The sequence below is a fragment of the Esox lucius genome, chromosome 1 (genome assembly GCF_011004845.1).
Source record: "Esox lucius isolate fEsoLuc1 chromosome 1, fEsoLuc1.pri, whole genome shotgun sequence".
NCBI classification, from domain to species: Eukaryota; Metazoa; Chordata; class Actinopteri; order Esociformes; family Esocidae; genus Esox; species Esox lucius.
In genome coordinates this window covers 24,490,774-24,499,057 of record NC_047569.1, presented here as the reverse complement: position 1 = coordinate 24,499,057, position 8,284 = coordinate 24,490,774, and positions in this window count along the sequence as shown.

Here is an 8,284-nt window from a genome sequence, read left to right as displayed (position 1 = left end):
AGAAGCTTATCTCAACCAGAATTGCCAAAGCTAGTCCTAGGAAGACGGTCAAAAGACAATGCCTTAGAACTCTTTGCTCAGACATTGGTCAGGAGTCTCTTGGGGCACGTCCTGGGTATGTCCATAAAAGGGTCATGAATCAGGTCACCAAGATGATGACTTGACACAGTGATTGACAGCCTAACAGATGTGTACAAATCCGCAGTGGAGCACGGTAAGTAAAAATATGTATTTTTTCTTCTCTGTATAGAAATCCTTGGTAAGAAGATGGTCATTGCAATTTAGTGGATGTAGTACAAATTAATGGATGTGTCCCAAATGATGTTCTATTCACAATGGTCTACTACTTTTGACCAGACACCAGTAATCCTTGAGTGAAAGTAGTATAATATGAAGAGAACATGGTATCATTTGGGATGCGTTTACTGACTCTTTCTCCGGTTCTCAGTTAGTGTGCCCATGTGGCTCACACAAGCACATGCTACTGACTCAGGCACAAGCATGGGCGCAAGTGTTGTCACTTACAGTGTTATAGAAATGTTAACACTTGCCAGCCAGGAACTTAAACCAACGAACGCCAATGCAGATGACAGGCCTCGACTCCCCTCCGTTGGAAGTGGCTTTCCCTGCCCAAAATGAAGATGCCTCTGTGTTTGGGAATTGCTTGTCTGGACAGAGCTGCTATTTAAAGTTTCTTATAGATCATGTACAGTATATTTCCCAGTGGCACCCCTACCCTTTATCGTGCACTTTTGACCTAGGGCCCTAGTCTGAAGGGGAGCACTATGGAGTCTGTTTTTTTGTTTTTGTTTACAGTATCTTTGTTGTCTGTATTATTTGTTTTCTTATATGTTCAATACGTTTTTATAAGTTTTGTATCCTTGGAGATTTGGTAATATACAGCTCTGGAAAAACTTAAGAGACCCCTGCACCTTTTTCTTTCCTTTACCAAAAAAGTCAACAAGGAAGATTTTGAGTGGGAAACAGAAGGGTTAAAATTAAGAGCCCACTGCAAATTGAACGCTTCTGTTCCTCACTCAAAACCTTATTTTTCAACCTTTTTGGAAAGGAAAGAAAAAGGTGCAGTGGTAAAAAATAAATCTGGAGCTGTATGTACCATTTTTAAAGAAAACATGAGTGAGCAGGCAAAACACCTGTCCTTTATTTAATATGGGATTCACATTCAACTGTAGGCACAACAGAATGGCACAATCATAAAACAAAAAATTTACTGACCCCTGTTCAAAAGTCTGCATACCCTTAGATCTTAATACTATTAATACTTTAGCAACAATGACAGCGTGCAGTCCTTTGTCATAGTTTTCTATGAGGCCCCGAATTCTTGCAGGTGGTATAGCAGAGTGACGCGATGATTTTAAGGTCAGGAGACTGAGATGGCAGCTCCATTGGCCTTGTGCTTAGGGTAATTGTCGTGCTGGAAAGTCTAAGAGCATCCCATTCGCAGCTTTTGTGCAGAAGAATGGAAATTGTCTGCCAGTATTTTCTAATAACATGCTGCATTCATCTTAACATAAATTTTCACAAGATTCCCCATGCCTTTAGAGCTCACACACCCCCAAAACATCACTGAGCCACCACCATGCTTCACAGTGGGGATGGTATTCTTTTCACTGTATGATGTATGAAGTATATGTATATTACCAGTGGAATGTGTAGATGAGCAATACTAAATGTGCAATAAGGCAAACAGAGGAGGGCAGAAGTATTAGGTATAGTGCATGATACAAGTGGGATAATAGTTGTTTAAGTACAAATGGCAATTTAAAAATGGCATTCAAAATGTGCAAAGGAGGCAAATGAAGGAGTGATGTATTAAGGTAGCATGTGCACCCGAGATGCAGAGATAGCAGCATTGAGATCCCGAGGTACACATGAGTGTGTAACAAGGTGTACAGTATGTGCAACTGAAATGCAGGGATAGCATCGGCGGGGTTCCTGAGGTAGACACCTACCTTTAACTGAAAACGTCCATTATCAGGCATAGCAAGGCAGTGTCAGAGTAGTACAAGGGAGTAGTGCAACAAGGTCCAAGAGAGGCGGGGTGGTGGTATGGTAAATGATGGGTCAGAGAATTCAGCAGGGTTACAGTAGATGGGGAAAAACTGTTCCTGAGCCTGCTGGTGCGGGAACGAAGAGACCTGTACCGCCTGCATGATGGTATCATTTTTTTCACACTTTCATTTGCTCAACGTGTAATTCACCATAGAACCAAATTAAATGATGTAACACAGTGGTTATAAAACAATTTAACTGCAGATGGATAATTAAGCAAAATAAAATAGTTTAAGTTCCTTTCAGTGTAATATGCATTAATAAACGTCAGTACACTAATACCATCCTTCCACTGTTGTGAAAGCATAAGTATTCTAGACTAGGTTTTAGAGTTTGTTGGGGTTTATTGTGGTGGCATAATAGCTAAAACAGTTGATAGCCTTCAATCTAAAGTGTGTAAGTGATATTTACCAGGTATGGTAGGTTCCTTTAATGTCAACACAAATACATAATGTGGCCAATGGGGGTGGAAGTCAGTTTTTATTTACATTTTAGTTGTTTTTCATACTGTACAAAACAAACCCTCTTCACAACATAATTGCAAACTAGGAAGAAACACATCATACTTGGTAACATCCAATAACTGTACAGCAGTACAAAGTGATTTCATGACTTCAGATTTGTCCATCTAGGAAATGATCTTGAAAAGTTAAACATTCAACACTGTCTAACTAAATACTAGGTTATAACACCACACACATCTTTGCTCTTACACCATGTGCGTACTGCATTGTGGGGATGTTTAAATTATGAAACTACAGAATACATATCAAAGTCACAAAATACAACATCTTTTCATTCATCCAAAATGTTGAAATGTTTATGTTTGCAGACAGTAACAAAGTGAACATCAAAAGGCCCACACTCATTAACCATTTTCTTGTATTCACATTAACAAGAATATCCAAAGATGGCATACCCATAAAACACCAACAGTAATACAAAAAAAGTCACAAAAATATATTATAGTAACGAAGAGCTACCGTATTCATTTTCCAACAAAGAATATCAACAAGGAATTGTGTATATAACATATACATTTAAAAGGCTTGTATAATCAAGAAAATAAAACTATAAAATAAACATTGCACAAAAGAGAAGCTACAACTACAAAACTAAATAAATGCATGCTAATCTCCGCAAAAACATTAGCTGGAGAAAAATCTGTAACAAAAAGCTGATACACCTCACCTCAAAAAGGCCTTAATGAACAGCAAACAGAAGAAAGCAAGCACATGCTCTCAGATTTACTGAACTTCCAAATGAACATGCATTTCACAACCCTTGGGGTAAATAAATATAAAAAGTTTTGTTCATGATTTCACAGATTGAGTGGATTCTCATGTGTTTTGCTTCAGTTCATTTCAGTCACATTGTAAGTACACAACATTAAAAAACAGTACATCATCGCTTTCATTAGTCAGACATAAAATATCAACCAACCAAGAACCCAACATCTTGTCCATTTATTGCACACAATAGGTTCACCAAAAATACTTCGGCACTTTGAGTTTCGACAAACAGCAGCATTTCTTTATTAAAAAGATAGCATTATGAAAAGTATTCAGAAAGAATCCATTTACTTTCTCCACAGTTTGTTTTAGATGTAATTTATAATTGATTAAGTATATTTACATTTGCAATCCATCTAAACAAATAATCAATGACCAAGCAAAACCTTTTTAGAAATGTGTTCCAATTTATTTAAAGTGAATAACTGAAATATCTCATGTACATAAGTATTCTGACCTTTGCAATTGCACAATAAATTGAGCTCAGATGCATCCTGTTTCCTGTGATCATCCTTTATTTGAACTACATTGGAGTCCAACTGTGGCAAATGCAGTTGATAGGACATGTGGGTTCATAACCAAATTGTCTATATAATAAGGGAAAAACGATAGTGTATTCGTATTGAACCGTTCATATATTATAACTAGGAAAATTATATAATTGGAAAGACATATTATTGCATAAACCAATTGCGTATAAATTAACGTAGGAAACATATCCACATATTAATAGTAATAAAAAATGCTTCGCTCATAAGTTATTTCACTCCAGCGAGAACAGTCTTAAAAAGACATGTCTTTAAGTTAGTTATGAGTCTTTTAAGTTAGTATGTTCATGTTTTTACACATACTGTAGCATGCAAAGTACCGGTTTATTTGATAAACTATTTGAAATTTGCATAACAGCTGCTCTCAACAATGTTAGCAAAATTGGGCGCAACTTGGTGTAGCTAGCCCACCGAAGTGGAACCTTAAAGAACATAAGCGCAAAATATATTTTACCCGACATGTATATAGGGGTTTTAAACGATGGTATTAAACATTTGAGTTTAAACTACAACTGCTAGACTTCTTCGAGTAACGAGTTGCAACGCAATACAACACATTCTCCCGTTTTTGTCTTCATTACGCTAACAGTGTTCTTGAAGGGGGTAGCTAAGGGTGTTCCGATCGATGTTCTGATATTGGCTTTAGACTCGCTCTATTTCCTCGGCTAAAACGCGTATGTATGCTACAATGAGTGTATGACCCCATTGTGTCTACGAAACAATCACAATAAGACAACGGTTAAAAGTCTAATTTTATTGCTAGGTATTTACCTAAGCTATAGCTAAATCTAAAAGTCATTTCAATGACATCTAGTGGCTGACAATGATAGTATTAGTCCCAGCTGGACCCAACAGACCGTAGTGGTCGAGTGTTTGTTGCGCACAATGATTAACCAATGGTGTATGAGATACTGCCCAGGTAGAGACACACCTTTCTAATTATAATATGACACGAGGAAAATGGGATATCTTACATGAGGATACATTATTCAACTGTTCTAGACCTGAGAAAATAGTAAAAGTGAGGAGTTGAAAAATATAAAGTGTGAGTAAATGATAAACGGAAGAGTAAAATAAATGTTTACGTTTTTGTTTACATAGTAGGCAAAGGAAATGATTAAACACTTTACAATTCACTATCCTTTTAAGTAATGTACTTATTAAATAACCTTTTACTAACATTGGTCATTCTTGGGATTCCATGAGAGACCATTGTAGCAGCAATTAGCATATGAAGGAATTAACAGTTAGCTAAATGCAAAGGAGCAACATGGAAAGCATTGGAGAGCCAGAACTAGAAGACGCGCCAGTATCATTCATGTCTGCCGTCTGGGAACATTTCAGTTTCCCTGTAAACTATAACAGATTGCCTACGAGTGGTGGATACAATTCCTACAACATGTAGGTTCTGTTCATTGACGATAGCCTATTCGTGTGGCAATACAAGTATCATGACTACTCATTTATCTGTTATACATGGAAAATAGAAAAATAAAATTTTCTCAGGTACACATGATCTTTTTTTCATGTTTCAAATGGTCCAATTTGGTGTAAGGCACTACTATGATTAAATGTTTATATATGCTGCTGGATTATGCACCCTTTTTAAAGTTCTGTTGGAAATGACCATTTTATTTCATATTATAAGTCAGGGACTGCTGTTATATTTTGTTGCTTTGTTTCCATATGCTCCTGGGAATTCAAGCTGCTCAAGTTCACATTTTATAATAAATGGAAAATCTAAATACAGCATTTATTTTGTCAATGTACCAAAACGTACCGAACCGTGAGTTTCGTGAACTGTTTCACCCCTCCTATAAAGGTACCACAATTCACAATCGGCTCCATCATTGTGAAATGGAAGAAGTGTGGAAACACCAGATTCTTCATACAGCTGGCCATCCAAACTAAGTAACCAGGCATGAACGGCCTTGGTCAGGAAGATTACCAAGAACCCAATGGCCACTCTAACAGAGTTTCTCTGAAGAAATTGGGAAACCTGCTAAAAAATTTCTGCAATTTCTTCAGTACTCCATCAACTAGGCCCTTTATAATAGATTGCCTACATGGAAACCACTCCTGAGTAAAAGGCATATGATGTCACTTGAACATGAGGAAAAATCTTATCTAAAATGGAACTACTATGCTAAAAAGGTGCTGCTCATAACCTGGCTTATACCATCCCTATGGTGACACTGTGGCGGGAGCATCATGCTATAGGGTTGCTTCTCATTGGCAGGGTCTGAGACTGGTCAGGATTGAGGGAAGTACAGAGAGGTCCTTGAGGAAAACTTGATCCAGAAAACAAAAGACTTGAGATAGGGGTAAAGATTTATCTTTCAACACAACAATAACCCAAAGCACACAGCCAAGACAACACTGGAGTGGCTTTGTGAATCTGTGAATGTCCTTGAGTGGCCCAGCCAAAGCCCAGACTTAAACCCCACATCTGGGGCGAGACCAGAAGATCTCAGTTTACTGAAACTCCCCATCCAATCTGACAGAGCTTGAAAAGATAGATCAACAAGGAAACTGGAAAAAAAAATAGTTCAAATCAAGATGTGCTAAGCTAAGTAAAAGTATACCCAAGACTCACAGCTGTGAGTGCTGCCATTGGGGCTTAAAGTACTGAATAAAAGGCGTGAATGTTATGCACATGAGATATTTGTTTTCTTTTTTCAATAAATGTTACTCTGCCATTATGGGGTACTGATTGTACATTGAAGGCAAAATAAATACATAGAATCAATTATAAATTATGGTCATAAATTTGGAGGAAGTGAAGGGGCCTGAATACTTTCCATAGACACTATATGATTACACAAGAGACACACACAAACAAAAGCACTAAAATTACGAAATGTGAGAAAAATAACAGGACTCTAAAGATGTACAATTGTGCAACTTGAGTCTATGCATGGTTGTATATAAGGCTAGTCCCTCTAGCTTGCAGTATTATACAATGTGCCGTACTAGTCAAATGACACACAACCCACTGAAGTGAATGACTGTGTACAAATTTTTGACTGGTACTGCATAGTGTAGCAAAAAATAATATCCTGGGCAAGATATTTCAATAACATGGGCAGACCAAGCATGATTATCTCACTATATTATAACATCAACAACAGAATAAAAATGATAGATATCCAAACCCAAAAATGACAGGGAACATTTGGTCCAGTAGGAGCTTGACTGTTGCCAATTATAAGGTGTATACAATTATACTGTAAGTACTTACAGTATCTCACAAAAGTGAATACACCCTTAAGTGAAAATGTCCAAATTGGGCCCAAAGTGTCAATATTTTGTGTGGCCACCATAATTTTACAGCACTGCCTTAACCATCTTGGGCATGGAGTTCACCAGAGCTTCACAGGTTGTCACTGGAGTCCTCTTCCACTCATCACTGACAACATCACGGAGCTGGTGGATGTTAGAGACCTTATGCTCCTCCACCTTCCATTTGAGGATGCCCCACAGATGCTCAATAGGGTTTATGTTTATCTTGGTCTCATCAGACCACAGGACATGGTTCCAGTAATCCATGTCCTTAATCTGCTTGTCTTCAGCAAACTGTTTGCAGGCTTTCTTGTGCATCATCTTTAGAAGAGGCTTCCTTCTGGGACGACAGCCATGCAGACCAATTTGATGCAGTGTGCGGCGTATGGTCTGAGTACTGACAGGCTGACCTGCTGGCAGCACTCATATGTCTATTTCCCAAAGATAACCTCTGGATATGACGCTGAGCACGTGCACTCAACTTCTTTGGTCGACCATGGTGAGGCCTGTTCTAAGTCGAGCCTGTCCTGTTAAACCGCTGTATGGTCTTGGCCACCGTGCTGCAGCTCAGTTTCAGGGTTTTGGCAATCTTATAGCCTAGGCCATCTTTATGTAGAGCAACAATTATTTATTTTCAGATCCTCAGAGTTTTTTGCCATGAGATGCCACTGTTATACAAGCAGTACACTCTCTACTTTACATTGTAGCGAAATGTCATTTCTTCAGTGTTGTCACATGAAAATATATACTCAAATATTTACAAAAATGTGAGGGGTGTGCTCACTTCTGTGAGATACTGTATGTATAATAAAGATTACTCCCACTTGAATTTCTGAAATGTTGAATGCATTACAAAGTTGAATTGAATTGTATTTTTGCGACTTATTTACTCAATGTTTTATGATAAAAATTTCACAAATTAATACTAACCAAACTAAATTTTTGTGGTTGCATAAGTATTCAACATTTTTAAGGCAAGCTTAAAATTGTTTCAGGATTAAAAGATGGCTTGACAAATCATAATATATTAGAGACTCACTGTGAAATAAATACAACATTGGTAAAAGCCCCTCAGTAAGGTATTCCATG